The sequence below is a fragment of the Phalacrocorax carbo genome, chromosome 1 (genome assembly GCF_963921805.1).
Source record: "Phalacrocorax carbo chromosome 1, bPhaCar2.1, whole genome shotgun sequence".
Lineage (NCBI taxonomy): Eukaryota > Metazoa > Chordata > Aves > Suliformes > Phalacrocoracidae > Phalacrocorax > Phalacrocorax carbo.
This window is the reverse complement of record NC_087513.1, coordinates 18,453,610-18,468,498: the sequence shown is the minus strand read 5'-3', so window position 1 is coordinate 18,468,498 and position 14,889 is coordinate 18,453,610.

Here is a 14,889-nt window from a genome sequence, read left to right as displayed (position 1 = left end):
GCTCCAAGGCGTTCTTCTTATGGATGACATGGTCTGGGGCACAGCTCTGCATGAGCAGCACTCTGTCTACACACATCTGAGGTCACTTGCTTTCAACTTCAACAATGAGCATGCAGCATGGAACACAAACTTGCAATCCTCTCTGCTTCTGATTTTTCCTCAAAATGACAACAATCTCACAACAGCTGGCTTAAAGGAGATACAATTACCTCATCCTCTGAAGTGGTTTATAAGCTGGGGAGACAGATCTTCCTTTCTCCCTTTCTCACAGATTTATATACACACACACACAGACATACACAACATCAGTATCCGTAAATCTAAACTTCTGAACAGAATTTGAACTGAACCTAAAATCTAAGTCCAGGCTCCCAAATTTCAGAAAAAAGATGGCCTACAGAAGGACCTGGTGTTTCAGCACTAGTACCAAGATGACTTTTTAAATCCTGCAGAAGGATGTTCCATCCATCTAATTTAAGCACTTAAACTTAAGTGAACCAGATTTTATTGTGAATGCTTGAAAGGCATCTAATGACATATTTATTAATATTTAAGGAACCGAGGTAACTTTCTTTGAAGGAGTGATTTACTAGACACCTACAATTTGAGTTTAAGGTGGATACCTGTATTAGATTGGATAATAATATGCCTTTTTTTTTCCAAGGTGAAGTGAGAGAAAATCAGGAAACAATTCTGCAACAATATTTGTAATGTGTCCATCCAAGCAGTTAGTTGTTTACATGAAACAAATGTTTGAACAAAAGAATATCATAGAGAATCAATCTACTTCATCTTGTGGGAAAAGTCAAGAGATCCAACCATTTGCTTTTTTTTTTTTTGACAGGAAGTTGCTGCCTTTTTCATCTCAAGACCACAGAATAAAAAGTTCTTGTGAATGAGGAAATATTGTTAACACAGATATTTAGACAGAATGCTGAAAATGAAAAGCTTCTAGAGCTGTTCCTCTGATATTCTGTCATTCTGCCGCCTGAGAATGACAGTCTCACAGTATGCAGCGAGAGGCAAGGAAATTTCACTTTGAAAACATCAGCAGCCCTTGTACATCTGTTAATTAAAGCAATCTGCCAGTGTTCCTCTTAGGCATCCAATGAATCAATGCTAAGCTAACGTGACACATTTTCACTGCTGCTGCAATAGAATTGAAAGTAACACGTTTGTTTATCAGGTGGCATGGTTCTACACTTCCCTGTCTGATGTGGGGGTTTGATGGTCACACTATCTCCGTCTGGTCCAGGTAAGATGTTCTGAAGATTTTCGATCTGTTTCAGTGAAGTTATGAAACAGCACTTGGACTACATGTTTCTGCTGGAACATTCAAGCACTATTTGTGCCCTGGGTTTGGCTAACAGTATTTTTGCTCTGTATTGTTACAGAACTGGAGAGCAACAGTTCCTGGTAATAGATCTGCAACAAAAGGATTACTGTACTTGGAAAATCTTCAGTCACAGTGCAGGGTTTCATACAAATTTCTACTTCAGCTTTAAACTAGGGCTCTTGTTTCTGACTTTATTTTAATTCTCAATGACAAGAGCTGGTATAAAAAAAAGTATTACATTTCCCTGACTAATCTAAGAATCTAACTTCAGGCACCTACATTAGGTGCCTTTAGTCCTTATTCTTCATCTTCAGAGAGCCCTGAACCAAGAGATATTCAAGTTCAGCCTGTTTCCCAAAAGTCAAGTACCACAAAGCATTGAAATAAGGAGAATATCACTGGGAAATATGAATGTAGAATACAGCATATAAACAAAAAACAGTGTGATATAAACATTGTGTAGAAGAAATGCAATTTCAATATCAATAGTTTAATAAACTGAACAGAATGTCTAAAGGTGGAAGTTCTAAGATACTGAGAAATATTATTGCATAGAATCATAGAATCATTAGGGATAGAAAAGACCTCCAGGATTATCAAGTCCAACTGCCAACCCAACACTACCATGTCTCCTATGCCATGTCCAGAAGTGCCATGTCTACATGACTCCACCACCTCTCTGGGAAGCCTGTTCCAATGTCTGACCACTATTCCAGTGAAGAAAATTTTCCTAATATCCAATCTATACCTCCCCTGATGCAGCTTGAGGCCATGTCACGGCACTCAGTGTACCAACCACCTCTGCAATCTCTTCTGTCACGTAGGGATGTGGCTCTCTGTGTTCAGAGACAGCACTGGAATGGGATAGTTGCATAACCTTGGATCAGACTTCTGTGAAAATGAGTAAGGTTGTGGGAAAAAGCTGTAAGAAGCCTTGTGGAGTCCCAGCCCATTGGCTTAGGAGCTGCATTTAATCACAGGTCCTTACCCCTACCTGAGCTACATTGTTGTATGCCAAATATTCTGTTGAGTCTGCCCTTGCTTTGCTAAGGCTGGACCTCAAACCTCAACTGGGTTTGTCTGGTGGTCACTAGGCTTTTGTTTGACTATGATTATGGTCCCCAAACCCGCCCTGCTTTTCTTATGTGTGTGCTGTGGGACTGTCTGTGTTTGGTGGGGTGACTGCCTGCCTTACTGTCACCCTGGGCTCCCAGCTCCCCCTCCTTTGCAGAGCAACTTGTTGCTTCTATCTGGCATCTTAGGAGGTTTCCAGCCTGCTATAGATGATGCTTGCACAGGTTTCACATACTGAGCTCTGTCTGTAGAAGCAAAGAAGTTTCACCAACAGGTGGAACATGCCTCACAAACATGAAAGCAGTGTCAGCAGAGTACTGTTATAGGGCAAACCTGTTGTGTTAGTTTGCAAAGGCTAATGCAGAGGAGCATTAATACATATAGACAAGCAGCTGTATCTGATTTCATTACCCCATCTGCAGGAAGACAAGATCGAAATTCAGTGTCATTTTTACCCTGTGGATAGTCTGATGGCAAAGGCAAAAATATTTATTGCTTCTGCAGTTTTCTACCTATAACAATTTTACATTGTTATTCTTTTAAGCTATCTTTTTGACCTAATTAAGCTAAAATATTTCAACTATACAGTGTAGCTTATAAAGTGTTCAACTGCCAATTTCTATAAGGCATCCTAATGTTCACTAACAAGTCACTCAGTCCTTGTTTGCACAGACCTTTTTTCTGAGGTTGAAGATCTAAGGGGAGACTGTTCTGTGTTTGTACCATCTCTTGACCATGTCAATTACTGGGGCTCCTAGATGACACTTAGGCCAAAACTGTATGATCAATGGGGAGAAAACAGGCTCCACCAAACTAGTAACTCTTTGTAAACACTGGAGGGGGTGGTGGTGGTATTACTCTGCCTGTAGAGTATTATAAAAACTGTGAGAAAACTTTTGACATTGGTTTCTCAGAGTCAGTAGAAGAAAAACAAAGTGTCTAGCCATGAATTTAAAATTTCATTGCAATGCCTCTTACGGAAAAATAAATAAATAAATAAATAAATAACTAAATAAATAAAAATTACAGATAGCCTGCTATTCTATTTCTACAGTTTAAAATTGATTGTTTTTCCTTAATATCTTGTCTGATATCTGTGCCTATTGCAAAGCATAAATCTGAAGCAGCATGTTTTTAAACTAGTCAGCATGTCTGGTGTGCTCTGAAACAAACATCCTTCACTTTGAACAGCTCGGCTCAGTCAGTGAGTCTTAGGTTGCTGCTTTTAAAAGAATGCAGACAGTGTCTTTTCCTTGAATTGAAGTGATATAAAAATTCCTGTGAGTAATTCTTCAAGATGTAGCCAGAAATCTTTAGAAGAATAACACCCTTAAAAGTAAAACTAATCCTCTTAAGAGATTTTACCTTTTACAAACTTCAAACACTATTTGCTTTCTATTGTTAACAAAAGTGCCAGCACACTTTGGTTATGCTTATATCTAGAATAAATACTCTATAATTACCATAGATTGTTGTGCATATGCGATAAAGGATATCCCTGCTTTGCACAAAAATATAATGTGACTTTTAGTCAAGGTGGATTTATAAAAATAGCATAAATGCTGACGGTAAAAGGGACACATCTTTGCAAAATGACCTAATACAGTGAAATCTTGAAAGCTCATAGACAATGAATCACATCTAGCATTTTGCATGTGATACTGAGGGATAAATAAGAAAATAATCCTTACAAGAATGAAATCTTACAGTGAAATATGAAAAAAACCCATGTTAAAATATTGCAAAAGTTTCACTTTAAAACAAGAGCTAGATAACTCAAAATTAAAGATGAAACCTAACTGACCTGGTGGTGCTGGTGGTAGCAACCTTACAAGATTACTATACTTATGATAGTGGAGAGTTAAATTAACCTTTGAGATACAGCACGGGTGTCCACCGACTTATTCTGGGGATTCAAGTAAGCACGTGGTATATAAAACATTAACTTATAGATTTAAATCCCTTACTTGAAATCATGTGATTTACTACCCTTTAGTCTAATGGGATGACTTCTACTCTTTCCTCATGATAACAGTCAAAATTTAAACCATGGCAGTAAGGAAATTAGAAGTCTCAGAGCAGTAGCATCCTCTTGCTGAACACTTTATCTGGATTTGCAAACATTTTTAGCACCTCACTTGCCCTCAGTAAGGCTACTGAAACCATCAGTTTTTTCTAAAACACTACTTAGTGGCATCTTTCTATGTGCTCCTCTTTAGAATCTTAGTTTGTGTTAGGTAAACCAGAGAAATATAGTAAAATCTTGATAAAGGAAAAGATCAGAAAGTGGCATATTTTGAGATCTCCATGTTCAGTTTTTGGCTAACTATTTATTAATTCTAGGGGAAATACAAATGATTTACATTAAAACATGTCTTTCAAAAGGATATATCTTTACACTAAGTCTATGTTTCAGACTGGAAATCTGATATAGTTAGATGAGCTACTTGTGAATTGTCCTCATCCAGAGAAGCTGTTGAAGGAAAAATATTTTAACTATTCTTCATTTCTCTTAGAGTTCAGAACATTAATCTGTTAATACTTCCTGACTCAAAAGTCCGTGTGTTAAAGAAACTGGGCTTCCTTTTCCATGGGTGTTTGCTTAAAAGAAATACCCAAACACTGAAGGAAGTGTTAGAAAAAATGGCAAAATCTAATAATTATATATCTAAATTTAAGCAGATATCCAGACTCACTTTCTTAGTCTGATAAAATTCAGTATAAAATTATTTTCTGATATAGTTGAGATTAATAGCTTCAGATATTTTCTCCTTTTAATTACAAAGGACTAAATAAAAAACAGAAGCTTATATTCTTTCAGGTGTGTAAAGATAAGTGAGGTGAATCACACCCATACATTGTTGTTAAGGTGAGATGAAGATTATAAAAATAAATATTACCAATTTAAAAGTGAAAATTGGCACAGGAGTAAAATCATTGATGATTCTAACTCCAGGAAACTAAGGTCATCTATTAAATTTAAAGGAAGCCTAAGCACCTTAAGCTATCAACATTCATAAGTAAAGGAGGCTGGTATAATAACTGCTTCCTGTCTTTCCTCCATGTGAACAGAGTTTTGAAATATTGTGAGCAATCTCATAGACGACATACCTTTTCTTATTGTGTGTGATGTTTTCTTGACATACTAACCTCTATTATTTCCTCCAAAGTACTATTTCCAGTGCTGAAATGGAAATAGAAAGTGTTTTGTTCTAACCTTATACTTAAACTACTTATCTAAGTGGCTGGCAATGACTTAACAGCTCCTGATCCATTGAGGAGCTTGATACCTTCTTCTCTCTGGGCTTTCTGTAGTTATTTTCATATGACTATTGTTATAAAAATGTCACAGTTTTTTTTCTTTCTTTCTTCTACACAAATTAACTTTAAATCAACAAAGGATAGTGCTCTCCTGAAGACCTTCTGCAAGACAAATCCCTCTGTTATTCTCCCAGATGCTCAATGACACAGTGAGATCATCTCACCTCTCTTCTGCTGTGTCCCAAACTATGAAGAATTCAGCAGCTGGTATCAAGAAGTGAGGAGCTGTGCTGAAATCCTAACCATAAACACAAAGGGATCCGCTGAAAGAAGTCAGATCAGGTCTATTGGAACGAAAATTACTTAATTCCCCATTGCCATCCTGTGACTCAGGGATTTCAATCAGTCTGCTTGAGAGCTAGCTAATTGTAGAAGAAAGGTACCAGGGATCAGCAAAGCTCTAAAGATACCAATCCTTTCTAAAGCATGGGCATTCCCACCTATTTCTTCACTGTATATATGGATATAGTTCTGTCTAAACTCTGACTTCATATAGATAATATATGTTGAAGAATTCCTCAAGACAGTGGGTACCACTACATTGGCTTTATTAATCACAACTCAGAACATGTCTAAGTCTAATATCTCTTAATATTATGCTAGCACTCTTGGAAACACATAAAAATAATATATGCAAATAACTGCTTGAAAATAAGATGACACCCTTTTGGCTCTAATTTAGTCCCTTGGAGAATATTTTGCTTCCCTTTTTGCTCATTATTCCTGCTGTTCAGTTGCAATATTGGTGTAGTAAGTTTGCTATGCTTATCTTGTTTAATTTCTTTTCCTTTTGGAAGGAACATTATTTTTCCTAACTCTAATACTGAGGATTAAAAAAATAAATTATTCCTTAATATGTGCCTGCCTTCTTCAGATATCAACATCGTCAGCAGCATTTCGTATTTTTCTTTCCTCATGAGTTCAAACCATCTTGCTGTCTGACCCAAGCACTTAACTATGCGGCGAAAGGCAAATGTTATGTTTCTGTACCTTATTTCAGTAGAATCTTTCTGCTTTTTTGAAAAAGGTTTTTTTTTTTAAAGTAACAATAAGATAACATTTTCAAGGCAGAAACTCCAGCAGCACTGACCTAAAATGTTCATGCCAACTCACAAAATGTCAATTCTTTGAGTATGAAAAGTAAAAGCAAAAAAGTTGTATTGTTGTCCTGTGGGCTTAAAAAGATTTGTGGATTAAACTTCCATAGAAAAAAGTTGTCAAAATGTTCAGCTCAGTTTTTATTAGAAAAGAATCCAGTAAAAATAATAACAAATGAGAAATGAAATGTATCATATTAGTATTCAAGTATTATCAGAAGTATTGAGTAGAACATTTTCAGAACAGTGTGACTTACTGTTATAATAAGACTTTCATTATCTTCTTCTGTATCAACTCTTTACTTTATATTCACTAACATTTCCTTTATTATTATCACCACTAAATAATGTTTATTTTAATAGTAACACATAACAGAGAGAAAGATCCCAGAGTATTAACCACCAACAGAAGCAAAGCAATTAAGTGGTACGTTTTACTTTCTAGTATATATTTTAGAAAAAAAAATATTTGATAAGGCAGGAAGAAGTTTTTATTTTTCTCACAGTGAAGTGCCATCTGAAGTTGTGCTGTTGTGTGAGTACATTTTCACGATAAAGAGTATTATGTCTATGTAAACCCATAGAAAGGAAAGACATGATGCAAGCAGTTTATTATTAATATACTGAGAGAAGGGTGCTTTCATGGTTGTATCTTCAATTCCATAGTTGTCAGATGGGTAATTCCACCTGCAAAATGTTGAAGGTCATTTTGGTTTTCCTCTTCCTTTTTACTTCAATTAAAAATATTATCTTTATTGGATTCTTTAATTTTCTTAGTCAGGACAATTGACCTCATTACACACTTGCTGAATCAGGTTACTGAGTAAATGACATCATGCAGGACAAAAGTTAACAATTGCAATATCCCATCAAAGAGTTGATATTTGCATTTAAAGTAATTTGAAACACAAATCTGAATCATTACCTCTAAGTCAGCAGAGTTAAATCCAGTCTGAATAACCTCTTTAATTACCTGGATAAATGCATTTGAGTAATTTCGAGATATGAACATTCATTTACAAATCAAAGAGATTTTTTCTTAGTCCTCAGGCAATTCAGCTTTTTGAAGTCAGTAGACTTAAAATCTAGAGTAACAATTAATTGTAACAATATGTTATCGATACCACAGGAAAATACGGCATGCTGGAACAGTTCTTATGGCTACCCATCCATTATATACAGACTTAAACCCTGTCTTAAAGCCTACGCAAATCCTGTTTCATCACATTTTGACTAAGCATCTATGACGATTATTCAGATTTCTCTTATTTTGCAGAGTCCAAGGGAAACCAGCAGTAAAAGGACCATAGAAATCTTAGTGAAAAGCATTCAATGAATCAAAACAGGAAACAGGCCCATCTTGGTAATTTTTGGGGCAAAAGCCATTAAACACTGCTCAGTGTGTAGTATTCAGTTAAGCTGTTACTTTTGCAATAACACTTGCAACATACATAGCTCAGTTGGTAAATAAAAACACTGAGGACGTATGAAAACACAATTTTACTTTCCATTATTCTAAAAGTATTTTTATTTATAACTTATCAACATAAAATGTTGCACCAGCAGGGCTTCCTGATGTAAACTGAAATGAGTAATTTTTGGAGCTGTGAACCTTTTGCCTAGGAACAAGTTATAGCAAATCAAAGATTGCCATCTTACTGCGAGTCAGTTATCTTACAAGTCTGAAAAGGGCATGGTACATTTTTACTTTTTTAATGCAGCCTCTCCTTCCCCCCATATGTGAAGTATGTGAAAATATATAGAGTATGTGAACACAGATGATGGTGTATATCAATTCACTAGGACTTTTATTAGCAACTGCTTCTTATAAACAATGTAAAAAAGCATGAATCACTTTTTTGTTTATCACATGATTCAGATATTTCGGAGAGGTTTCTTAGCTCATGAAGTGTCCTGGTGGGAACACGAGTATTACATCTGTAACAGAAAGCACAGAAGACTTTGCGTTAGAAGGAACATTTAAAGGTGATGTAGTCCAACGCCCCCTTCAATGAGCAGGGACATCTTCAACTAAATCAGGTTGCTCAGAGCCCCATTCAGCCTGACCTTGAATGTTTCCAGCATGGAGCATCTACCACCTCTCTGGGAAAAACCTTTTCCAGTGTTTCACCATCCTCACCATAAAAAATTTTTGCCCTCCTTTAGTTTAAAACCATCACCCCTTGTCCTGTCACAACAGGTCTTGTTAAAGAGATTGCCCCCATCCTTCCTATAGTCCCCCTTTAAGTACTGAAAGGCCGCAATAAGGGCTCCCTGCAGCCTTCTCTTCTCCAGGCTGAACAACCCCAACTCTCTCAGCCTGTCCTCGTAGGAGAGGTGCTCTAGCCCTCGGATCATTTTTGTGGCCTCCTCTGGACCCGTTCCAACAGTTCCACATTCTTCTTGTGCTGAGGGCTCCAGAGCTGGACGCAGCACTGCAGGTGGGGTCTCACCAGAGCAGAGCAGAGGGGCAGAATCACCTCCCTCGACCTGCTGGCCATGCTTCTTTTGATGCAGCCCAGGATACGGTTGGCCTTCTGGGCTGTGAGTACACATTGTTGGCTCATGTCCAGTACCCCCAAGTCCTTCTCAGCAGGGCTGCTCTCAATCCCTTCATCTCCCAGCCTGTACTGATACATGGGGTTGTCCCAACCCATGTGCAGGACCTTGCACTTGGCCTTGTTGAACTTTGTGCGGTTCATGTGGATCTACTTGCTAAGCTTGTCTGGCATCCCATCCCTCAGGTGTGTCAGCCACAGCACTCAGCTTGGAGTCATCTGCAAGATGGATGGAAATGGTGGACTGATGCATACTTATGGTTCATTCCAGTCATTAACATAGGAATGAACATGCTTACGTGTGCAAGAACTAGTCTTTCTTTATATTTAGGATATTTTAATGAAATCTAAACAAATAACATTTCACACTATTCCTTGAGTAATAAATAAAGAGTTCTTCTGTGTAGAAAGTACTTTTTGGTTGGTTGGTTGGTTGATTGTTTTTTTACCAGCAAAAAGATCTTTTCAATCCATAGAAGCTGGTAACTGAAGTTTCCACACTTGACTATATGCTATAAATGTTCCAGTCATTTAAGCAAAGCTGAGGAAAACAAATTTCATCCATTGCTTTTTTTATTCTTAGGAAGATTTTGCCCATTCTTCTACAAATATTGTAAGGAATATTATAAGGTATATATATCCCACCTCACTACCAGGTGTTTTTTTCACATTCTTGTAGCCACAGATGAACAGTAATGAACTAGTCATCTACACTACTAATTAATGGTACCAAAGAAAATAAAGCAGTACATTTGACACTGACAGCAATTGGATTTTTCAAATCTCTTGGTTTTCCTGGAAACAATCCTGAAGAGGAATAAACACTTCTGCCTGCAGCATCTCTGGAAAAGGAAGTGTCTAGGCAACTGCAACAGGATGGGGATGCTATTTTCAAATTCTCTATTGATGTGTCATATATATTTGGATATATATATATACACACACACCTTACCCTTATTTTTCTTTCTCCTACCCTTCTTTAGTTTCATCTTTTTATACTGTGAACTCTTTAGGGCAGGCATTGTCCCTTACAAAGTATGCAAAAAGAGGCTTCTGGAGGTCTATGAGGTATAACTGGAATTGAACTGACAACTGGAACAGAAATAAATAATATGTAAAGGATCTTGGGCTGCACCTGCAGCAGCATTACTAGCAGAGGTAGATATGTCATCATCCCATTCTACTCAAAATTTGTCAGGCCACACCTCGAGTACCATGTCTGGTTCTGGTCCCAACAGTTTAAAGAAGATGCAGTCCTACTGGAGAGGGTCTAAAGGAGGGCCACGAAGATAATTGAATGGTTGGAGAACCCACCCTACGATGAAAGACAGAAGATAAGTATCATTTCTCTGGAGAAAAGAAAGGTCAAGGGGGACTTATCACAGTTTTACAGTACTTAAAGGGTGGCTATGAAGGGGATGGAGACTCCTTGCTCTTCACAAGGATAAGATGAGGGGCAACGGGTACAAGTTGCAGTGGGAAGGGTTTGATCTCAATAGAAGAAAGAATTTTTTTACAGTGAGATCAATCACTGGAATAACTTCCTAGGGACATGGTAGAGTGTACATCACTGAAGGTTTTCAGATGCGATTGGCCAGGGTGCTAGACAATCTCACCTAGGCTTCCTTTCCCATGAAAGGTTGGACCAGAAGATGTTTTGAGGTCCCTTTCAAACTGGGATGTTCTATGATTCTAAAAATCAAGAACAGGCCTGCTTTTCTTGCTTTCCTTCCTCCATTTTTGTTGGCCACAGTTGACTTGTGTTTGTCCAATTCTTATCCTCCATGGCACAGCATGGAAGGGATAATAAGGATAATGACAGCAAAGAGCACCTACACACTTAATCAAGTAGAAGGGTGTAACATATAAGCGTTGGGTATGAAAAATAGTATGGTATTCATGGTATCCACAAGGGGTAAGAGAAGTTCTTCAAGATGTGCTGTAGTCAACAAGTAATCTTTAGTTTTGTTTCATGGATTCTTTCAATTTCTACAAGTTTCGTTAACAATGTTTTATTAAAAATATAAATGACACTTCTTCCTCATAAACTCACCATTTAATGTGGATTTTGTTTCTTGTTTGCAATATGCTGTCATTTAAAACTTCTCACATTTTCATGTTTTTACATTCCAGGAAGGTTCAGAGTTATGATAGAGCACAAAAAATGGACCAAAAGAAATGATCTGGGCTAGAGAAAAAGTTTTGGAGTCATCTTGACCTTTTGTTGACTGTTGTGTATAGGTATGTTCTTTCTTTACTGGAGGGGCAGCTCTTAAGACTAAATCTCAGAGTCATGTCACAAACCTGAGTTGTTATGATCAGGAGTTTATAGGCTTCACTGGCTAAAGAAACCAGTAGATACCTTCAGAGGTCATTTAAACCCATTACAATCTGGTCGGCATATGATACCACACCTTCCAGAAAAAGCTATTGCTGTTCAGTGACTGATATATTGTTTAGAATTATCAGTCACAATAATATGATTTTATTATTTATACTTTAACACAGAGGTCAGCTGTTATCTCTTTTAACATTACATCAACTTGTCTTCCACTAAAAGCTTTTAATTCCAACCTGGAAATAGGAAAGAACAAATAATCTCAAAGTTTTACAAGGTTTGGGTTTTTTTGGAGCATGAATCCCAAAGAAGTCATTTTAGTTTTACTAAGAAATCCCGGTATACTATCCATCAACAGTAATGTTGGCATTTAGCAAGAACCAAGTGAAGTTAGAGATATTTAATAACTTTTAAAGATTTGCAGTTGTTTTATACTGAGTACTTCAAAATAGGTTGTACTTCAGAATAGATTTTCTGACGATTGATTTTTTTCTGCATCTGTAAGGGAAGGATTTGAAGCATAATTTGTATATTGTTACAGGAGACTGGTAGTGCTTTCTGCCATTGGCTTATCTCAAATATATATCTACTGATCTAAATATTAAAAATCCCTAGGTAGGATAATACCTTCACTCCTGAATAGGTCTCCTATTCTGTTGATATCTAATCACTGTCAACATCCTGAGGTATGGAGAAAATTTTCAGTGAATGTGAAAAAGCATGCAACAATGGGAAGTAATTTTAAATTATGTCTGCCTACCATATGTCTACTGACTGACAGTAGAAATAAGTGATTTGGTATACTTACTCAATATTATTCGTATTTATCAGATAACTTTTTGTGAAGATATTCTTTTCCATTTGAAGTATTTTAGAAACTGATTAAATCTGCCAAATATTCTGTTTTATAGGTGAGGTAGAAACTCCAGATTTAAAGTTACATTTAACTAGACTTGACTAGGAGAGGTTTCTAAGCTAGTTGGAATTGCATATTTACCAGAAGTGCTAGTCTTTTTCCAATTGCTAGAGCAGTAGCCCAGACAACCAGCTAATTCCATATGCCAAACTTTCTCATGGCTAAAATTTGGTGGGAGGACTCCCAGCAATAGGAATTGTTTAACTTCTTTTTGCAGATTTCTTCATACATATATTTGGATTTGTGTTTATCCCCATTGACCTAAGTCTCCCTTACTGCTTTTTGTCAGCTGTTAAGTTGAGCTTTTTAACACAAGCCATTTCTTTAGTGGTGCTACAAAAATGACTTGTCAAATTATCAAGTTGTGCAAGAATTTGCAGCAGAACAAAAAGGAGAATAGTCTTTAGATTAGTGAAAATGTGATCTGACAGATGACAATACCTAAATAGGAACTATTGTAAACTACATGTTACTCTCAAGTCTATACAGAACTTGAAACCTGATTGTCAGTCTATTTAAATCAAAGACTATATACATAATTTTTTTAAACTTCATTCTGAATGATCTGTATTTTCCCATTGTTTTTTTACTGCTGAAAATAACAGTCATGCTGATTAATTACCTGGCAGAAGCCATGCTTACCCAACATATCCTATCTTCCAAGATATATCCAGCTCAGTGTAAATGCTGGTCTTTTAATAGCAAACACAGTATGTGGGGATGTCTGGAATTTTATTAGATTGCCATTAACAACCATATATCATTGCCCAGCTCTGCTGAGTGCTTCATAGAAGCAAAATAATCAAATTGTGTGCTTCAAATTTGGTTTAAAAATGGACATCATTGGATGGTATGGGCAGAATTATTGCAGTGTAAGTTTTGCCAGCATGACTTAAAAGATTTTGGTGCCCACATTTTTACTGCTAATTGTCTAAGCTCTTTAGAAATAATTTACCAGAAGATGTTTAGCTAGCATCTGTTTTCTTTTGGGATTTACTTTCATACTGGAGATATTTCTAGCATCTTTTTTCAGTTTTTATTGTGCGGGTTATAACATCCATGGATTGCTATGGATACAAACAGTTTGATCAGTCTATTAACCTCCACTTAAGAAGCCCTGTAAAGGTCAAATCAGGAGCAGGGAGAAAGGAGGGAAAAAAGAAACATATACAGAACAGCTGCTAGTCTTTCTCTCTACACAACATTTAACTCGGTCAACAAAGAAGTGAAAATTATTTGCATATTTAAATAGCTCTTAAAAAGTTGGGAAACTAGTAAGCTTGTTCTCTCATTGACTAGTTGCAGCTGAGGCTGTTACCACTTGATTGCCCTTCTGGCAGCCAAAACAGGTTATAAAAATCTTTGATGACAGTGTATCAAAGTGTGCAGTACAAGAACAAACAAATTTAATTTCCTGTTTCAGGATATATATGCATGTATGTATGTATTCATTTAGGTGGGAGTTGACAAGTCATCATATATAGAGCTCACCTCCTAATCTCTGATATTCACAACAGTCTTTCCATTATGACTTAATATGCAAAATTTCCAGAAATTCCTGTTTTGGTTTATACACAGTAATGCATTATGTCTGAAAAACACACAAATGGTCAAATGTTTATCCAGCCTTTAACCAAACAATATGAACTTCCTCATTTAAAATGGTTTAAAGTGTATTCATTATAATTGTATTATTGATTTTATGCTATTATCTACATAGAATCCTTTAAACATGAACAAAATTTTCTATATACGAATAACTGTAGGTACCTGTTCATGAATACAATTTCTGGCACCCCAAGCTTTCCTTCAGACTGGAAGTGGGACACTGAGAAAAGAGTATCCTTTTATAACTTGTATTCATGGCACTACAAATTAATCATTGTAAATGTAGAAATATTAGTACTCTTGCAGATTATGTTCTGTGTATTCTGTAAGGTATTATTTACCTGGAAAATGTGATAGGAAAGGAACATGGGGTGATGTATAGGCTACAGCTGAAAACAGAGGTCTGATTTTTCTTTGTGCATGTAGTTTCTAGTATGAGTAAAGAGTTATCTTATGACACCATTCAGACTTACCAGGAAGATATGTTCAATAGATAAGAACAGAGATTTAGCGAAGTAATAAAATTATAATAAGTAGCATTCCACGGGTGACAGCACATTATGCAATCCTTAATTCCTAGCAGCTTGATTTCTACTGGATAAAGCATTAATATTCTGTAGAACAAAACTGGAGCTACATGA